The sequence below is a fragment of the Pelobates fuscus genome, chromosome 11 (assembly GCF_036172605.1).
Source record: "Pelobates fuscus isolate aPelFus1 chromosome 11, aPelFus1.pri, whole genome shotgun sequence".
NCBI classification, from domain to species: domain Eukaryota; kingdom Metazoa; phylum Chordata; class Amphibia; order Anura; family Pelobatidae; genus Pelobates; species Pelobates fuscus.
In genome coordinates, this window is record NC_086327.1 from 100324533 (window position 1) to 100346945 (window position 22413).

A 22413-nucleotide genomic window follows, 5' to 3' on the forward strand; every position below is an offset into this window, starting at 1 on the left:
TCTCAGAAACCCCACACGTGTACTAAGTTAATCAATGTATTGCATACTTTGACTGAAATATTGAGTGATAGAATTTCCCTGTATTAGATTGTATTGTACCATCTTGTTAAACGGTTATAAACCAGATGGACTGCTCTTGCCAGTGGAAGGCAAAGATTCTACAGAGGGGAGGATGTAACAGACTGCTATATTTTACTGTTTTTACTTTAAGTTTTGAGATATTGAACTTTGCCCTGTCTTGTGAGGAGGAGGGGCTAGGATGGCAGGAAGAAGAGGACAGGGGAGAAGACATGTTCTCTGAGTCTGCTATAAAGAAAGTGTGTTCCTACCTGTTTATATGGTCTATTACTGCTGGGACAGTGAGATAATAACAGGGGAAGGCTAATGCACTGCAACTACAAGAAGTTGGAGACGGTCTACTGCTCTGCTAGGAGAATTAGAAGACTGTCATTTTATGTTCAACTCCCTGCAGATTCTGGAACTTTCTGCAGGAGTGTGAATGAGCTCTTGCATCCTGCCAGCAGAAGGAAGAGAAAGGATTGCCATTGCTGTTCTGCTGCTGTCCTACATTCTGCTGGATCTCTCTGGAAATATCTGCAGTTACAGAAGTCACTCAAAGGTACTGTCTCCAGAGATTGCTTCAGGATTCTCCCTTATAACTGTACCTGGGTAGTGCTACCTACACCTAAGGGCCCCAACGTTGTGCACATAATTTACCTGCAGGTACCTAGAAGCTTAACTGTTCAGATGTAGTTATTAATGTTATTAAGAGAAGTTTGTTGTCTGCATTCCTGCTGCTAAAGACTCTTGTGACTATGTTTAACATTAGCCAGGAACTGCATTGTTATATGTGGCTGTTATATGTGTATCCCTTTGACCACAATACAGTGTTTATTCCCATGTCTGTATTTATTTCATGTCTCTAAGGTATTAAGTGGAGGGTACTCATCTACTCAGTGGGGTGGGTTCCCCATAAATAGAAGTTGCACTGAGTGGAGGCACTGCGTCAGAACAAGATGTCCCGATCTCCCAACTATGTCAGCCACAGAAGAAGGTGTAACTGCTGCTAGCTACGGCTTGTTGCCAGGAGCAGGGCAAAAAAGGGTTACAGGGTTACAATGGCATCGATTTTAGGAACCGGGAGATGGAAAAAGATGCTTGGTCGGTCCTCCTACTTCAAATTTGGGGCACTGCGCGTGCAATCTAATGTGCCACCAGATAGGAGTGGTGTGTTAAGTAGTACTATTCTTATCAGTTTAATCCCAATGTCACGACTACTAGTGTGGTCCAGCACGCAGAAACTATGTAAATATATACATAGGCAAGAAAAGGAAAATAAAAGGACAGAGCGTAAACCGGACCTTAGAATGGCCGGACTAATACGCTAGAGACAGAGAATGGTCAAAGGGAAAGCGGAGGTCAAGGAAGCCAGAAAATACACAATACCGTTTACACAAGCCAAGTCAGGGAAACCAGAATTCAGAATAAACAGGGAAAAGCCAAGATCAGGATACCAGGAAATCAGATTCACAATGATAAAGCACTCTCAGGAAACCAGGAACAGGAAACCACGACAGGGCAAGGTACTGGGGTGAGCTAGGGATTTAAATATCACGCGGCGGGCTGGCAGCCGCGACACCCTGTTACGTCCCCCTCATCAGGCCTTTTTTAGTCGAATGTATCGCCCACTGTCAGTTCCTTTGGGATCCATCCCTCATTCATCTTAATAAAGGTGAGGTAATCTAGACTTTTTTGACCTAGGCGACTTCTCTTCTCAGTGACAATACCTCCTGCTGCACTGAAGGTCCTTTCTGACAGGACACTTGAAGCGGGGCAGGCCAGAAGTTCTATCGCAAATTGGGATAGCTCAGGCCACAGGTCAAGCCTGCACACCCAGTAGTCAAGGGGTTCATCGCTCCTCAGTGTGTCGATATCTGCAGTTAAGGCGAGGTAGTCTGCAACCTGTCGGTCGAGTCGTTCTCTGAGGGTGGACCCCGAAGGGCTGTGGCGACAAAAATATTTTTTTCAGATTAGTGGTACTATTCGTTCAAGCTACTGTGACAACAGATATGAGTGGCACTGTGCAGTGGCCGAAGTTGGCAGAGTAGATGCTGTAGGCCTGACACACATGCTTGCAGACAACTAACTGCTATTCAATCTATTACAGTCAAAATTGTAAAAAAAAATTTAAACTGTACACTACTATTACACCAGATATGAGTTGCACTGGTGTGACACTGTGCCCTGGCAGGCCCTGAACCGCACACGCGTGAAGGAAACTGACTGCTATTATATTACAGTCCAAAAAGGTTTTTTTTTTTTTTTTTTTAAATGCAAGCTATTGTGACACCAGATATGAGTGGTGGCACTGGGCAAGTGGGCACAGTATGCGCTGTGAGCCTGACAAACAGGCTGGCAGGCAGGCAACTGCAATTACATTACACAGAAAAAAAAAAGCAGAGTGATGTTCTAGCCCTAAAAAGGGCTTTTTGGGGGTGCTGTCCTTACAGCAGAGATCAAATGAGTCCTTCAGGACTGTAGTGGACACTGAATACACTAGCCTAGCTATCAATTTCCCTATCAAATCAGCAGCAGCTACACTGTCCCTCCTCTCACTAAGAATGCAGCTTTACAATGAATGTAAAATGGATGCTGTCCAGGAGGTGGGAGGGTCTGGGAGGGAGGGTCTGCTGCTGATTGACTGGAATGTGTCTGCTGACTGTGAGGTACAGGGTCAAAGTTTACTCAATGATGACGAATAGGGGGCGGACCGAACAGCGCATATGATCGTCGTCCGTGGCGAACGCGAACAAGCGATGTTCTCTGGGAACTATTCGCCAGTGAACCGTTTGGGACATCACTAATGAGGTAATTTATGGACCCCAAAATAAATACAGAGTCCAATTTCAAAAAGAGATTCCTGGAACACATAATGAACCATGACTATCTAGGAATAATGTATAGAGAGACACTAAGCTTCATGCATGTGACAAGAACATTCCAGGAAATGTCACTGTGGGACCATTATGCTATTAAATACTAAAGGCACAACATTAGATCATCTGAAAGACTGAGGATATAATTATCTGTCTCAGTGCAGGAACGAATTGAGAATCAGAGTCTTGACAAGCGGCTCACAAAACCCAAGAGAGGTAAATGTTTTTAGTTACATTGCTAAGCAAGCACTTCCCGTGCACAGAAATGCTCCAAATAATGCATGCAGATCCAATCTAAGGAGGCTCCCCTTACTGCTAGACGTAAACAATAGAGAAAGGAAGGTCTGCTAGCACTCCATTGAAAGTGATACAGAGACCTATTGCTTTAATACCAAGATCACTCAACAGAAAGAGCAAGCTGCAGAACAAAAGGAAGTAAAGAATTTGTGTTCATTAAACACGTGGAGATCAGTGACACAGAAGCTCAGAACTCCAAGACTAATAGAAAATCTCAGAAAATCAATCTACGTGTTTCCAGCCTAATGAAGCTGAATGACAATATATATATTTACAGTAAAAGATTCCAAACAGAATTAAATGATACAGATCATTGAACAGGACAAATACCTTACTGAGCTATCACCTTGTAGTCAAAAACACCAAATAGAAACAAATGTAGACTAACAATATGAAGAGAGAAGCAACTCTGGCCTGGGAACAGGAAAGAATAAATGATACATACATACATACATACAATAACTAACAGCGTGACATGCTAATAAGAGCAGACAGGCACTCGTAGTAACAAACACTGTTTTAATCACACATTTTAAACCATTAAACCAATGCATAGGTATGATCCAAAATGACCAGTGACCAGAAGCCACCTGGGATAGTATGGTTTCGGACCTTTGGATATCATCAGCATGGTCCTTTTTCTGAGGATTCTGGGAAAATTATGGAAACGTGACCAAGTTGATATTCTTAGACTATCACTGCCCACTATCCCTGGTATGATTTGGTATGGCCTAGGGAGGAGCGTAAAATTTTCTAAGCCTTTCTTACAGAGGAGGAATGATTTTAAAATAAATGTTTTCCACTGACTTGCATCTCCTATGTACCATTAATTTATTCTGGTTTTCATTGACTCGAACAAAACCTAAGTATTGACTTTACAATTACATTATTTTGTGTAGTGCAATATCTTATGTGGGTCTGCCTGACATTTGAAAAAAAAATTTTTTTTTGTAGTCTTGAAGGCCTGTTTTGCTCAACAGAAACACTAGCAAGGCAATGAGCAATTCATTATTTTTCTGCCCAAGATCCACTATATGATGTTTTCTTTTACTTGTCACAAGACGACATTGTGCATGTATATATAATATAACAGACTGAAAGGAATGAAACTCATAGATCTGCTCTCTTCAAAAGATAAAATATATACTCATTACATGTATGAAACCTGAGAGATGACAGAACAAATGTCCTTGACCCTGAAGATTGGAAGGTCCTGCAATAAACTTTGCATTATCATTTAATTTACTCTTCCCATGTAGAAGCTTTTTCAGCCACTGTGCTCTGTGTAAACTATTTTAAATGAGATGAAAAGAAACAATATCATGTATAGAAAATGCTTTTTGTATATTTTAATGTATTACCATGCACAGTCTAAATTGAGAAGACAACATACCTTAATAGTATGTATGCTAAGTGGTCATTCATTTTATGAAGCTAATGTGCGAAAATTGCATTTAAATGACATATGTAAAAATATTTTAGCTTCATATTTTAATCTCTATTAGTTCAGTTTTAGTCATCATTATTATTTTTCATTTTTCTTTTAGTCCATAAACACAGTGATTTCCAGTGGTCCATACATGAAGAAAACATGCAATAGACAAAGGTCAAAATTAACTTAGCCCAACAGTTGAGTAGGTATGTCATAGATAGTTCACGGACTGATTTTAAAATAAAAGATGACATGCGGTAGTCAAAGACTCCATCTGGGTTGTGTAATTATACAAATACAGTTGTAGTGCACCACCAAGTGGAGAAAAAGGTATGTAAAATAGGGTTAGGGTAAATGTGGTAGTTAATCACTGAAGTGGTGTGGCACGATAACCCCCAAACATGGGGAGGAGGGAGATAGAAGAAGGGGTTTCCTTATACAATAGGTATGTAGTTTTCAAGCAAAATTAAAACAACACAATTAAAATGAGTAAAGGACCTAGGACTGTCCTTAAGATCAGAGAGAATGCTTGTTCAGTGGTTTGTGGTGCCTGACCACAGAGCTGCGTGCTGGACCACCAAAAGGCTTATTGTGTCCCACAACTATGTAAAGGGCAGTATCAGCCATGTCAGAGTATGCATGTCTAAATAAAAAGTAAGGGTGTGTAAAATATATCTGGTTAATATGTGGTGGTGTACTACCATATCCCTAACTATGGGCTTGGCAAATAACCATATAGTTAAGTAACCATAACCATATAGACTCATCGGGTAGGATTAGGTGGGTGATGTGGTGTGTAAACCACTCTCTCTCCTGATTTATGCTCACATACCTAAAATAATAGGTATGTGAGCATAAATCATTCAGAATAATATTTTTATTTTTTTTTTAAACAGAAAATGCAAACAATAAACAGTAGGTAGCAGAGGCCTGGCCTGGCCCAGCAGATCAACATCCAGGGCTCTGGTAATGACAGAAGCATATGTGACCTAAGGGGACCCCTGGTGTACAAATGGAGTGATGTTTGCCAGGTCCCAGACATGGGATTTTCAGGCGGGGGTCGGTGTCGTAGAAGATAGAGAGTCTTGCGGGAGACCCATGTCACAAAGAGTGCTGATGCACCCTGAAGGTCTTGGATTGGATAAGTAGTGGCTCCATGCTGTACCATCAGCATGCGGGACATTCACCATCTGTATTTGATGTTGTGCGTACGAAGAAGGTAAGTGAAGGGTTGGAGGGACCTCCGCCATGCCAAAGTACTCCGGGATAAATCAGTGTAGAAGGTAAGAGATAACTTCTCAAATGTGTAGGACGAGTAGCCCTGGGTTGTCTCCATGACAGCGGCCTTGTCCTGTTCATTTAGAAATTAAACAACCAAGTTACTTGGTATTGTGGCGGGTGCTTTACGTGGCCTGGGAATGTGGAACATGCCGTCAAATCCCACTATCTTCACCTGTCTAGGTGACAGTACTGCAGCCATTATGCGCCGCACAAAGTGCGGGAGCTCCACATCTGGGTTGTCTTCTGCAATGTCTTGGAACTTTAGGTTCTTGCTGTATCTTGAATCTTCAAGTGCCACAAATTTCTGTTCAAATGTATTGTGCTGTATCCACAGAGTCTGCAATACTTGTTGTAGGTATGAGACTTGTTGAGAGGTAATGTGGGAGGTTTGCTATAGAGCCCGTCATGCCCTGGAGATCCTTATAGATTTTGACCATTTCAAACTGAGTGGTTCGCTGAAGGTCTGCCAGTAATTACTGCATGAAGGCGTTTATCACTGGAGCCAAGTCAGGCGTATGGAGATTCGGAGTAGGCAACAGTGGGGCAGGTAAGTGTAGGTCTTTGTCTCCCAGGGTCTGTTCATCCGACAGGTCAGAGCTTTCATCAATGTAGGAGGCCATCTTAGGCCTGAGGGATCCATGCACTTGCCAAAGAACCAAAGATCCCCAATGCGTATGCCCAGTCTCGGCTTTTCTGCATTCTGTTTCTTGGTGTTCCAGCTCTTGTTGTTATAGCTTGTCTGAGGGTCCAGTTGTTTGCAGCAAGTTTAAGGCAAAAGTGGGATATTTTAGGGGAAAATAGGCTAAATGATACGTAGCACAGAGAACATTCGACTGTCCTGATCAGTAGCTTAGCTCCCTACTTTAGTCAACATTATTTACAATAGACTCCTAAATCTAATGTCACTGAAAGTAAAACCAGGCATTTTCATGAGCTATTTTTTTTAAATGTTATGGTTACGGTGTTAACACACTGTGCAACAGCCAATAGAGGCACTTCCACTCAAACTTGGTTCTCAATCGAATACTGATCCTAGAGCATGTGCACTTGCCTCCCAATAATTCCCTATGGTAAAGCATTGGATTGGCTGAGATCTTTAAGTGCCTATTATGCCTATTATGCCTATTAAATAGGGGGGATTACAGTGGTCTTGTCCAATCCCCATTATGTGTTTTAAAGCATCCCACCTGATGCCCATGGATCGGGACAAGTTAGTAGTTATACCCCCAACTGGCAGTAATATAGGGGTCTTATTGATCCCCATAGAATATTAATTTATTTATTTTTTACTTTTTTTAATGTGGTGGTTGGCAAGTGCTGCCTATCCGCAACCCTCGCATTGCCGCTAGCAGACAACGGGCAAATAGTTCCAATTTTTAATTTATTTATTTTTTATCCAGGCCCACATTTGAAGCATTTCAGATTTCAGCCATCTGGCAGCGTTCAGAAATCTGGAATGCAATCCGGACCAAATTCAGGCCCGTTGAAGACCTGAATTGCAAAATCCAGGCATTGTCCAATAGTGTAAACACTGTCCGGATTTTGCATTCCGAATGTATGCCGTCGAATGTGTTTTGTCCTATTCAGTACAGGGACATGTGGACCTCAGTGAATAACCTCACTAGTGTAATATGTTGGAGATTTTTAAAACACGCTGTTTCCACACTCCACATATAAATTGGAAAAAAAGATTACACTCCTGTGGATAGAGTAATGGAAGCTATAGCTATCTGCCATAATACAAATTAAAAAGCTTATATTCTCTTATTTTAAACAATGATTCCTGAAAAGGCAAAGAAAAATATTAAATGAATAACTCATAACTATGGCAGTTTAAACAATCTGTTTCAAGTTTATGGAGAGAAATAAAATGATCCCAATGAAATCTCAAGTTATAGAACAAACAGAATATTAAAAATAACCAGAACAAGAATTTATGTAATTCTCCAAAACTAATATGAGCCCCCTGGGTAAAAAGCAATTTTATATGGCGTGGAATATATTATGTTAGTCCGCGTTCTTTAATTATCTTCCTTACATTAACATTAATTAAAATAATTTTTTAAAAAAAGCTAATCGAGCATTCGCTATGATTTATTATTCATTTTAAAAATATTTTTTAGTGGCTAAAACAGATAAACAGCATGGTACAGTAGAATCACACTGACTGCAGACATTAAAGTATATCACATATGTCTAATTTTAACCCCTTAGTGACCAGACCGTTTTTCAATTTTCTTACCGTTAAGGACCAAGGTTGCTTTAATATTTCTGCTGTGTTTGTGTTTAGCTGTAATTTTCCTCTTACTCATTTACTGTACCCACACATATTATTTACCCTCTGTCTCGCCATTAAATGGTCTTTCTAAATATACCATTTTTTTATCATATTATAGAATTTACTATAAAGAAATTATAAAATATGATTTTTTTAAATGTTTAAAAAAAACACATTTTCTAACTTTGTTCCCAAAATCTGTTGTGCATCTACAACCGCCAAACAAAAACCTGTGCTAAATAGTTTCTACATTTTGTCCTGAGTTTAGAAATACCCAATGTTAACATGTTCTTAGCTTTTTTTTTTTTTTTTTTAAGTTATAGGGCAATAAGCACAAGTAGCACTTTGCTATTTCCCAACAATTTAAAAAAATTAATGCAAGTTACATTGTAACACTGGTATCTGTCAGGAATCCCTAAATAACCCTTCACATGTATATATTTTTTAAAACAAGACAACCTAAGATATTAAACTTGGGGTATTTTACTCTTTTAATGCTCTTTTCATGCAAAAAAAAAATTGGTGATTTTTTTGACACACATAGCAATTTAAGAATACATCTTCCTGTTATGTGTTACTGACAAAGAACGCCCCAATATGTATTCAGCAACATCTTCTGAGTACAACATGGATCCCCAATGTATATGTTTTATGGGTTTTTGCAAACTTACAGGAGTCAAATGTAGGGCTTTCCCCTTTTCCATGTTTGCACATTGAAATTTGCCAGACTGGTTTGCTGGACCTATGTTGCCTTTGAGACCATATAGCAGCCCAGGAATGAAAAATAACCCCATCATGGCATACCATTTGTAAAAGTAGACAACCAACGGTATTGAAAATGGGGTATGTCCAATCTTTTTTAGTAGCCACTTAGTCACAAACCCTGGCCAAAATTAGCATTTATATTTGTTTTTCTGCAGTTTCAACACATAAACTGCAATTTCCCCGATGATATTATCAGTATTATACATTTTACTGCTCTAAAACACTCATATTTGTGTAGAGTAATGTCTCACGAGTACAACAGTACCCCTTGAGTACAGGTTTTATGTGGATTTGGAAAGTTACTTCTGTTTTTCTAAATTGCTATTTGCCAGATTGGCTATGTTGCCTTTGAGACAGTATGGCAGACCAGAAATGAAAATTAACCCCATCATGGCATATTATTTTCAAATGTAGACAACCCAGGGTACTCAATATGGGATATGTCCAGTCTTTTGTAGTAGCCACTTAGTCACAAACGCTGGCCAAAGTTAGCGTTTTTATTAGTTTTTTTAATAAATATTTTGTTTCCAATTTATATTATATATATATATATATATATATATATATATATATATAATGTGTATGTACATATAATATGTGTGTATGTATGTATATATGTGTGTATATAATACGTGTGTGTTTATGTGTATGTGTATATATATATATATATATATATATACACACACACACACACACACTTTTATTTCCTATATATGTATAATATATTATAATTAAAGCATTTTATAATATATTATACATATATAATGCATATATATGATTTCATTATAAGTGTATTTCGAGATATATGTGTATATATCTCAAAGTACACTCAAAATGAAATTGTATATGTATAATATATTATATTATAAAATACTTTAATTGTTTTATAATGTATTAAACATATATACAATATTGTTTTATGTATTATTTTATTCTTTTTTTTTACTTTTTAGCAGCCTGGGGACTCCTACTGCTAAGTACTTTTATTTACTTTTTGAAACTTTATTTAACTTTTAAAACTTTTTTTCAGGCACTGCACAAGCTAGCTATTCCGGCCATGTGATCGCGAGGACCCCGCAATCACATGGACCGGGAGGGCCGGATCGGTGGCTTTGAGGAGGAGGAGGAAGACCAACCACAACAGGCATCCCAGGGTGCTCATTGTCACCTATCTGGTACCCGTGGTGTTGTACGTGGCTGGGGGGAAGAACATACCTTCAGTGAGATCACTGAGGACGAGGAACAGGACATGAGTAGCTCGGCATCCAACCTTGTGCAAATGGGGTCTTTCATGCTGTCGTGCCTGTTGAGGGACCCTCGTATAAAAAGGCTGAAGGAGAACGACCTGTACTGGGTGTCCACGCTACTAGACCCCCGGTATAAGCAGAAACGAATGCACGGCACATGTGTCAACTTGCCCAAATGCAATGCCGCCAACAAATTTTTTCCGTTGTCACAAACCACTTTGCCGATCTCCAGTTGGTGCGGAGTCAGCCACTGATCCACTTGTGAGTTCAGGGAGGACAGGAGTGCTGGTCCGGTGTGACTCTCTGCTTTCAGGCAAGTAAACCCCAGGACGGCATGACACTGCCGTATCCGGGATGTGGAACAGTACCTGGGGAGCTAGGGGGGTGCCGTTGATGTGGAGCAAGATGCAGCAGCAGAAGAGGACTCAGTCGAGGAGGTTATGGAAGAGGATGGAGTAGGAGGAGTAGAGGAGGTGGCAGCAGGCCTGCCTGCAAGTCGTGGCGGTGTCACCAACTCCTCTGCAGAGCCACGCATTCCATGCTTGGCAGCCATCAGCAGGTTTACCCAATGCGCAGTGTAGGTGATATACCTGCCCTGACCATGCTTTGCAGACCAGGTATCAGTGGTCAGATGGACCCTTGCCCCAACACTGTGTGCCAGACATGCCATTAATTCCTTTTGCACAATCAAGTACAGGTTGGGGATTGCTTTTTGTGCAAAGAAATTTCGGCCGGGTACCTTCCACTGTGGTGTCCCAATAGCTACAAATTTTTTGAACGCCTCAGACTCGACCAGCTTGTATGGTAAAAGCTGGCGGGCTAAGAGTTCAGTCAAGCCAGCTGTCAGACGCCGGGCAAGGGGGTCACTTTGTGACATTGGCTTCTTACGCTCAAACATGTCTTTGACAGACACCTGACTGTGGGCAGATGAGCAGGAACTGCTCAAGGCGAGAGACGGAGGGGCGGATGGTTGAGAGGGGGCAAGGAGGACAGCAGTGGTTAACGTGGCTGAAGATGCTGGACCAGGAGGAGGATGGCGGCGTTGAGTTTGTGTGCTGCTTGTACTCATGTGTTGATCCCAAAGGCGTTTGTGATGTGCGATCATGTGCCTTCGCTTCAAGCAGTTGTACCTAGGTGGGTGTTGGACTTCCCATGACTCAGTTTCTTTTGGCACAGGTTGCAAATGGCATCGCTGTTGTCAGAGGCAGACACACAAACAATAAGCCACACTGCTGAGCTCTGCAATGACGGCATTCTGGTGGTTGCAATAGCATGCGTTGATTGGTGTGCTGTCTGGCTGAACCCGGGTGCCGATGCATGCTGTCTGACTGTGCCACTAGCTCCTTGCGACAACCTCCCCCTGCTTCCAACTCGTCTCCTCCTCCTCCTCTCTGTCTCCCCATCTGAACTTTCCCCCTGTTCTTCTTCTCTTCTAGCGGGCACCCACGTGACATCCACGGACGCCTCGTCATCATCAACCGCTTCACTTGTATCTTACAATTCAGCAAAGGAAGCAGCAGTGGGTACAAGATCATCATCATCATCATCACACCGTACGTGTGTAATGCTGCCTGACTGAGACATATCCCTGTTATCTACATCCTCTGGCAATAATGGTTGCGCATCACTCATTTCTTCCAACTGATGTGTAAATAACTCCTCTGACATACCAAGTGAAGTGACTGTGGTGCTAGTGTTGGTGGTGGCGGCAGGCGGGTGAGTGGTAACTTGAGAGGTGCCCGAAGCTAGGCTGGAGGAGGATGGTGCGTCGAGGTTCCGAGCGGAAGCTGTAGAAGATTGGGTGTCCTGTGTTAGCCAGTCAACTATGTCCTCAGAACATTTCAAGTTCAGGGTACGTGGCCTCTGAACACTGGGCATTATTCTAGGGCCAAAAGGAATCACAGCACCACGACGGCCCCTGCGGTGTGGCCTGCCTCTGTCTGTCATTTTTTTTTGATTAGTGGTACTATGCGTGCAAGCTACTGTGACAACAGATATGAGTGGCACTGGTGTGACACTGTGCCCTGGCAGGCCCTGAAACGCACACTCGTGAAGGAAACTGACTGCTATTATATTACAGTCCAAAAAGTTGTTGTTTTTTTTTTTAAATGCAAGCTATTGTGACACCAGATATGAGTGGTGGCACTGGGCGAGTGGGCACAGTATACGCTGTGAGCCTGACACACACGCTGGCAGACAACTAACTGCTATTCAATCTACAGTCCAAATTTTTCTATTTTTTTTTAAATGTACACTACTGTTACACCAGATATGAGTTGCACTGGTTTGACACTGTGCCCTGGCAAGCCCTGAAACGCACACGCGTGAAGGAAACTGACTGCTATTATTTCACAATCAAAAAAGTGTTGTTTGTTTTAAATGTACACTACTGTTACACCAGATATGAGTTGCACTGGTTTGACACTGTGCCCTGGCAGGCCCTGAAACGCACACTAGTGAAGGAAACTGACTGCTATTATATTACAGACCAAAATTATTTTTTTTGTGAAATGCAAGCTATTATGACACCAGTGAGTGAGTGGTGGCACTGGGCAGGCCCTGAAACACACACTAGTGAAGGAAACTGACTGCTATTATTTTACAGTCAAAAAAGTGTTTTTTGTTTTTTTTATGCAAGCTATTGTGACACCAGTGAGTGAGTGGTGGCACTGGGCAAGTGGGCACAGTATATGCTGTGAGCCTGACACACAGGCTGGCAGGCGGGCAACTGCAATTACATTACACACAAAAAAACTGACTGATATTCTAGCCCTAAAAAGAGCTTTTTGGGGTGCTGTCCTTACAGCAGAGATCAGATGAGTCCTTCAGGACAGTAGTGGACATTGAATACACTAGCCTAGCTATCAATTTCCCTATCAAATCAGCAGCAGCTACACTGTCCCTACTCTCACTAAGAATACAGCTTCACAATGAATGTAAAATGGATGCTGTCCAGGAGGTGGGAGGGTCTGGGAGGGAGGGTCTGCTGCTGATTGGCTGGAATGTGTCTGCTGACTGTGAGGTACAGGCAGGGTCAAAGTTTACTCAATGATGACGAATAGGGGGCGGACCGAACAGCGCATGTGTTCGCCGTCCGTGGCGAACGCGAACAAGCGATGTTCGCCAGGAACTATTCGCCTGCGAACAGTTCGGGACATCACTATATTTGGAATATTTCCCAGAGTTCTTCACACCGATTGCACTTTTTTCCATTGATATAGATTGATTCTCTTTCTCTGTATATTAATTTGACAATTATTAAGATGCACAGCACCATAAAAGATATATTGTTACAGAGACATTTATCATTCCAATTATTTTTCTTTCCATGTCGTAAATGCCATCTGCTTTTTTTACATATGCATCATTATGAAAAGTCTTCCAGTAAAATTTGTATTTGAATATAAAGGGACATGTAAATAATAGGAATGATCTGGGAAGTGTGAAATAGAATGTCGAGTAAAGCAGAACCCTAGAGACATTTAACAGGTTAACAGGTTAAAGGAACACTATAGGGTCAGGAACACAAACATGTATTCCTGACCCTATAGTGGTAAACGAATATGCCTTAACCCCCTTGAAAGCATGAAAAATTTGGCACTGGCCCTGCCCCCTTGGAGACATCATCAGAATTGCTGATTTTTTTGCCAATCGAATGCAAAGCATTGGATTGACTAAAATCGACAAGGGGCGGAGCAAGCGCCATTTAGGCCGATCAGTACCTCCTCATAGAGATGCATTGAATCAATGCATCTCTAAGAGGAAAACTCAGCATCCCCATGCAGAGCTGCCTACTGTGCAGCACTGAGCCAGGAAGCATCTCCAGTGGTCATCTGAGAGTGGCCACTTGGAGGTGTCCCTATGGGCAATGTAAACACTGCCTTTTCTCTGAATGAAAATGAAATGCCTGAAGGCAATACTTATACTCACCATAACAACTACATTAAGCTGTAGTTGTTCTGGTGACTATAATGCCCTTTACCAGGTAGAATGCACACCATTTATGATGTTTTGAACTGATGGGACCAGACTTCTATTCTATTCTAAGTCGTAACAGCAATAATACTCAAAGTATTGTGAAACTACAATAAATGTGTTTAGAAATCAGTCTGTTGAAATAGGATGGATTGCTCGTGTTCTAAATTGCATTGCTGAAGCATAAATTACTAAATCAACTAAAATGTCTCAGAACAGCCTACCCCTGGCCAAAGCACACATGGATAACGCTAAAATTAAAGTGTTTCTCTTAGTCCATTTAAAAGGTTGGGAGTTATGTAAACAGGTAATATCACCTGGGACAAATTTTTACAACGGCAAGTTCAGGGGATTTAGAGGTCAAGTGTGGTACGGATAAGGGGTAGCACACACCTCAGTAAGCTAGATTACACCTCTAAAAAACAATCCCGAGAGGAATGGATCAATATATTGTATTTGAACTCGATAAGGGTGCCAGTCACATGTCTGTTAGAATCAACAAGCTATCATCCCACATACAAACTATTATTTCCTTGAATATTCTGTTTTTACAAACACATATCCAGACAGAAAAAGTTGAATAGTAGGCAATGGGAATGTCTCAAAATGCCTAAAATGCCCAAATAGTATGTAGATTAGTAACATAGAAACATAGAATGTGACGGCAGATAAGAACCATTCAGCCCATCTAGTATGCCGAACTAGCTATGCAAGATTTTCCTCAAAGTCCATCAACATGCAAATAATCAGCTTGCTTTGCTGATGTATATTGACCAAAACATTGTGAACTTAAATGCAATTGACTATTTAGGCAAATACTTACACATATTTATTGTTCTTACTGTAAAGAAACCTTTGATTTGTCATAGGTGAAATCTCATATTTGCAAGTCTATATGAGTGACCTCTTGTTATTTGTGCAGTTCTAATGTCCTATACTCCTACAGTCAATAGCTTTTCTTTAAAACAAAGTTGAATAGTAGGCACTGGGAATGTCTCAAAATGCCTAAAATTCCCAAATAGTATGTAGACTAGAAACATAGAATGTGACAGCAGATTATTATTATTATTATGATATTTATAGAGCGCCGTCAAATTCCGCAGTGCTTTACAATGGGTGGACGATAAGAACCATTCGGCCCATCTATTCTGCCGAACTAGCCGTGAAAGATTTTTTATCAAAGTCCATCAACATGCAAATAATCAGCTTGCTTTGCTGATGAATATTGACCAAAACATTGTGAACTTAAATGCAATAGCATACCCGTAAATGCAATAGCATACCCCTAAAAGAAAACATTTATACTTACAAAGCTTATTCAACAGATTTTTAAAAAATCAATTAAAGACTTTAATTATCTTTGAAATCTCACAACATTTTAGTCTCTTTTTAAAGTATAATCTTGATGAACAATCATCTCTAAATTGATTGCACCCCCTTCAAACAAATCAATCACTGAAACTCAATATTTAATTTTGAGAAAACAATCACATTCCCATCAATCCCAAAAGCATAACACATAGCTCCGTTTTAATATAATCTGGACACTATTATCTGCCAACTACAGATCCACAGAATTAAAAGTTCTATTCTTCAAAATATATAATTGTGAAAGCAAACACTAGAAATCTTACAGAGTTTAGCACAAACCCATAATATAGATCAAAATAGTAGAGATAGGAAAAAAATTAACTCAACCCAGATGGATATTTGTTCTTGTCATGCCAAAAGCATGAGTTCTTGTTTGATGTGTGTTTATATTTGTTAAGAGTTGTTTTTTTGTAAACCTTGGGATGGCATTTATTGTGGTCTTTGATCTTGCACCAGGCCTAGACCATAAAACATCTAGATAGCCATCACCAGAGCTGGACACAAGGAATTTCATAGAATGGGCAATAGACTGCCAGACCAACCCCCTCTGATTCCCCCAGGGGTCTGCCCAGTGAGAAATAACTAGTTTTAGATATATAATGAGGGTGCTGGACTATCCAGAGTGGAGTTATTCATTTTTCTTTTGTCAGTAACTTCTAGGAGATCAATACCATCTAAGACTCCCACAAGAATTCTATATGGGGTAAATATATATATAATCTGCAGAGAGGCTAGCCGAAAGGGAGGCGCAACGGCAGGCTGCAGAAAGGGAATCTGCAGAGAGGCTAGCCGAAAGGGAGGCGCAAATGAGACATGAGATGGAACTTGCTAAACTGCAATTTACCCTTCAGTCCTCACTGAACAGCAATGCATCAGAGTCCAGCACACGTAGGCTCCGTAAGGATGATTTTCCTTCCCTCGAAGAAGGGACAGATTTGGATGTATTTTTAAAAAGTTTTGAGAAAGTATGCAGGCAGCATCAACTACCCTCAGACCAGTGGGGCAGATATTTAACTCCACAATTGAAAGGGAAAGCCTTGGATGTGTTTGTGTCCCTTCCCCCAGAGACTGATAACAACTATGAGGCAATCAAATCTGCATTGCAAAAAACTTTTAACCTTACTCCTGAGTCTTACAGGAAAAAGTTTAGGAGTATGCAGCAATGCCCATCAGGGCCGCCACAAGAAATTTTGGGGCCCCTAACTCAGCTCAGGGTCTGGGCCCCCTGAGGCCCGCCTCCAAATACCGCTCACTGGGTCCACACACAGACACAAACGCACACACTGATACATACTAAGACACACATACTGAAACAGACATACACGCATACAGGCATACATACTGACACACACATACTGAGACATACACACAGGCATACATAGTGACAGACAGACACACATACATACAGACACCGACATACATACATACACACACACACACACACACACACACACACATTCATACATACAGACACTGACATCCATACACACATACATTCATAATGGCATACAGACTGACATACATGCATACAGACATCCATACACACATACACACAGACCTACGTTCATAATAATATGCAGACATACATTCATACTGACATACAGACATACATATATACATATATAATGACATACAGAAATACATATACACATACATAGACATACATACAGACATACATGCATACAGACATACATGTATGCATACAGACATACACAAACATACATAGACAGACATACATACGTAGACATACGTGCATGCAGTCAGACAGACATAGACATACACACAGACATGCATCCAGACATACATACATACATACACACAGACCTACGTTCATAATAATATGCAGACATACATTCATACTGACATACAGACATACATATATACATATATAATGACATACATATACACATACATAGACATACATACATGCATACAGACATATACATACATACAGACAGACATACATACATAGACATACACACAGACATACATACATACACACATAGACATACAGACAGACAGACATACATACATGCATACAGACATACACGCATACAGACAGACAGACAGAGACATACAGACAGACAGGCATGCATCCAGACAGACATACATACATAGACATACATGCATACAGACATGCAGACAGACATACATACACATACATGCATCCAGACACACAGACACACACGCATACAGACAGACATAGACAGACAGACAGACATGCATGCATCCAGACAGACCTACATACATAGACATACATGCATACAGACATACACATACAGACAGACATACATGCATACAGACATACATTCAGACAGACATACATACATACAGACATACACGTACATGCATACAGACACACAGACATGCATACAGACACACAGACATGCATACAGACACACAGACATACACATACATGCATACAGACATGCATACAGACAGACAGACATACACAAACATGCATACAGACATACATACAGACAGACACACATACACATACATGCATACAGACACACAGACATACATACAGACACACACACACACATACATACACGCATACATACAGATACATACATTGCTGCTTGCACATCTTATGGGACATGTTTTACATTACCCAACTTTTATCAAGGAGCACAGTTTATGCTGGTGACACACCTCACCCCATAACAGCTCTATAATTACCAGCACTACCACCAGCACCCCCAGGTAATGGTCAAGGTCTAAGTTTTTGTCAAACTGCCCCAAAGTTGTTTAGGAGATGGCACCATAAAAGCCATCTCACAAACAGACAGACAGACATACACATACATGCATACAGACACAGACAGACATACAGACAGACACAGACATACATACATACATGCACACACACACACAGCTCATTTTCCAGCCACCCTTCTGTCTCTTACCTTTTCTTTGCAGGAGGGTGGCTGGGGATGATGGGAGTCGGCGCTGCTCCCTCTTCATTGCCGGGCTCTCCCTCTTTACGGCTGGGCGGGCGGGCGCGCTCCTCCCGCGCGGAGTGAGCTGGGAGGAAGTGAGCACTTCCTCCCAGCAGCACTTGCGGCTGCTTTTTTTTTTTTTAAACGGGCCCGGTCGCGCTATACAACGGCCATAGCGCTGACCGGGCCCCTGAAGGAGGGGGCTCATCGGGTGGCCCTAAGTGTGTGGGCCACCCGATGGGCCCCACACGTGGGGCCCGGGCGGCCGGGCCCCCCAGGGCCGCCGGGCCCATGACAACTGTTATGGTTGTCATGCCCTGATGGCGGCCCTGATGCCCATCATCCAGCTGCATTCTATATGTTGCACAATTAGAAACCACGTTCCGGCAATGGGTAACAGGAGTACAAGCTACTACCTATGAAGCCCTTAATGAGTTAATGGTCCTGGAGCAGTTCTTGCAGACCCGGAGCCCTAATGTACGAGAGTGGATTTTGGAAAGAAAGCCAAAAAATGCTAGGGCTGCTGCAGAACTGGCAGATGACTATGCCGACATCCATGCACCCACATCCAGGCGTGGACTGGTGTCAGCTGCTACTTCGACCTGGAGAGAAGCTACAGTTCAATCACCACCTGTAAGATCTGCAGTGAGAACTTCACTGCCAACTGCCAGCGTAGCCGGGGCTATGTCAAGTGAGTCAGATGCCCGCCGTTGTTTTCGATGCAACCAGATTGGTCATCTGAGCAGGACTTGCCCCACTAGGAATATACCCTCACCAGCCCGTGGAGGGGCACCATCAGTTTTGCTTGTGGGTGGGTCCGTGGGGAAACAAGACGATAACCTGCAGAGTGTAATTGTGGGTGACCGAGTGACCATGGGACTGAGAGATTCTGGAGCTTCATTCACCCTGGTGCGCCCTGAAGTGGTGAATACGGAGGACATAATCCCTGGAAGAACCATGTCCATCAAAGGAATTGGGGGTGTGCGCCCCGCTGTGCCCCTGGCATGTGTGTACCTTGATTGGGGTGCAGGCAAAGGTTTGCGGGAAGTGGGGATTTCAGAGGATATCCCTGTTAATGTTCTGTTGGGGAATGATTTGGGCAGGATGCTCTGTCACTATGCTCCACAGGACACTGTTTGTGAGCCAGAAGGGCTGACTGCTCAACCTAAGGTATTGTGTGAGACTTTGGGAGACATTGTGAACTGTGATGGCTGGGAGGGAGAGCCGGGTGTGGATAAATATCTACCTGTTACTGAACCAGTGATGTCTACCAAATGTGAGATAGGGGTGAGTAGTGATATGCCTGTATCAAAATACTGTGTGGCTGGGATGTCAGAGAGTAAGGGAGAGGAGGAAGGTAAGAGCAAGGGATGTGTACCACTAGTCGCAGTGGTACCAAGTCAGCAGTGGGTCAGGGCTGCAGCAGGAGAGTCTGAGGGGCTATGTGAGATTGTGAGAGGATGGCCTGCCTTGGAGAAGAAATTATGTGAGTGTGTGCAAAATTCTGTATCTGATCAAGGGGGGTCAAATGTGTCCTGTGAAAATGTATGGGAAAAGCCTTCCAGCGAGAGGGGGCTGAATGAATATATGTGCCAATATGTGCCTGAAGCAGATGTATGTGATGCGCTGGGTGAAACTGTGAAGGGACAGCAAGGCTATGAGGGAGGGCAGAGGGTGTGTGAGCCAGACTTAGCCAGTTTCCAAAGTTCGGTATGTGTGATGACCTGGAGTGAAAGTGAGGGGCACGGACAGACTCAGCCTGTGGGTCCAGGAAGGATGGCTGCAGGGAAACATACTGTTAGAGGAACCAGGAACCTTGTCAGTTTATCACAACTCACGCATACACCTAAGCAAATTTCTGATTGTGAACAAGCCCAGCCAATAGACCCCAAAATGAAAGAGATGATGGGTGGTGATAGAGCACATCTATCCTGGGAGTGTTCTCTTTCTGCTTTTTTGTGTGCTTACCGGGGAGTGCTGCATAAATCCATTGGTTTCTTCCCCTTACAACTACTACATGAGCGCAATGGGTGTGGTTTAAGGGATGTTACCAGAGATCGATGGGAAATTGAAACAGGCAAATCAGGCATGTTTGTTGAGGATGTAGCAGTGGTATGGACTGATCACAACCTGCTGCAGGTTGGAGCCTTATCCTCCAACAGAATAATTTCACTGCCCAGCACAAAAAGGGCAGCTTGCATGGGAATGCAGATGGTCTGTCTCGGCAACTAGAAGGTTAATGGTTGACAGATAAATCAGCCTGTGGCTGAATTTTTCTGTCCACCATCTTAAGGGGGAGGTGTCATGCCAAAAGCATGAGTTCTTGTTTGATGTGTGTTTATATTTGTTAAGAGTTGTTTTTTTGTAAACCTTGGGATGGCATTTATTGTGGTCTTTGATCTTGCACCAGGCCTAGACCATAAAACATCTAGATAGCCATCACCAGAGCTGGACACAAGGAATTTCATAGAGTGGGCAATAGACTGCCAGACCAACCCCCTCTGATTCCCCCAGGGGTCTGCCCACTGAGAAATAACTAGTTTAGATATATAATGAGGGTGCTGGACTATCCAGAGTCAGTATTCATTTTTCTTTTGTCAGTAACTTCTAGGAGATCAATACCATCTAAGACTCCCACAAGAATTCTATATGGGGTAAATATATTTAAGGAATATCTTGTGTTTTCTCCTATTTTATTTTATGTACTGTTTTGCAATTTGTTATCTGTATGTCATTTATTTCTGTATTTTGTACTCAGCACTGTGAATCTTTTTTGTCAGATTAAATGTTTAATTAATCAGCTTGTGTCTCTGTTTTCTACGAGCTCCACTCTCCAGAGAGCTCAGGTAAACACGTTACCAAAAAGGGTTAATTATAAGTGTTTGATTAGCGAAAGTAGAACTGTGATCCTATAATTCTCCTGTGTGTGGGGTAACCTAAGACGCCCGGGTTTAAAAGTCTTGGTGGTGGCAGTAAAGTGTGTACTAGGTTAGTGTAGAAGGGATTGCAGGGGTTAATTGAGTGGTTGCTGGGACTAGCAACAGGTAACCAGGGGTCTGGTGTCATTAACCCTGTCACTTCCACGCTCTCCCCACTGTCTCGGCTGGGCCTATAGCCCACGCTCGTGACAGTTCTCCTAAATTTTGCAAGTTGAATTCAACTCCCCACATCTCACCACCTAGTAGGCTTGTGCATTTGTTTTCGGACAAAATGCAATTTGTCTGAATTTAGGGAATCTAAAGTTCTGTAACTCCAAATCGCCATATGGACCTATGACCGAACAAACGACTTGTGATTCAGAGATCTGACCATGTCACCAGAAAAAGATGATTGATTGATAGGAAAAAAGATGATTGATGGGAAAAAAGATGATTGATGGTTAAGGGAAAGCCATTAAATGTTATTTTTATTCACTGATCAAGTGGGAAGTGACAAAAAGAGGGAAAAAATATATAATATATAAATGTAGAGGTTTTTCTTACTGTTCCTTCGATTTTTTCCATATATTGGTTACTTTTTCTCACGTGATCTGTGAACCAGAGGGCAGGAAAATGCACCTATCAGTGTACTGCAAAATAATATTTATATCATGTATATATTTTCCAAAACACTGACACTTTTTTGGTCCATTTCGGCTTGTCCAAATAATCATTTTCCTGAATATTTTTGCGAGGATGATATTCTGAAGAGCCAAACCACCACATGGGCGGCTGTCTGACTACCTGAACTTCATTTTTTTCATTCCTTCAAAATGATTTCCTATTTAAGAAAGCTAACAATTATTTGGTTTTATTTCCTTTCAAACTTGCAATGCCAGTTGGCAGAAGAATATGGGTACATATGGTGCTCATCTGACACACTTTGTGTTATCATGTATTTAATTACAGAC

The 22413-nt window shown here is 41.8% G+C and overlaps 1 protein-coding gene across 1 annotated transcript in view; it reads right to left on the reverse strand.

Annotated features, from left to right (window-relative positions):
• LRRC38 (leucine rich repeat containing 38) overlaps window positions 1-22413 on the reverse strand; it is a 53933-nt gene that overhangs the window by 24429 nt on the left and 7091 nt on the right. The gene's annotated exons all lie outside the window — the stretch shown is intronic.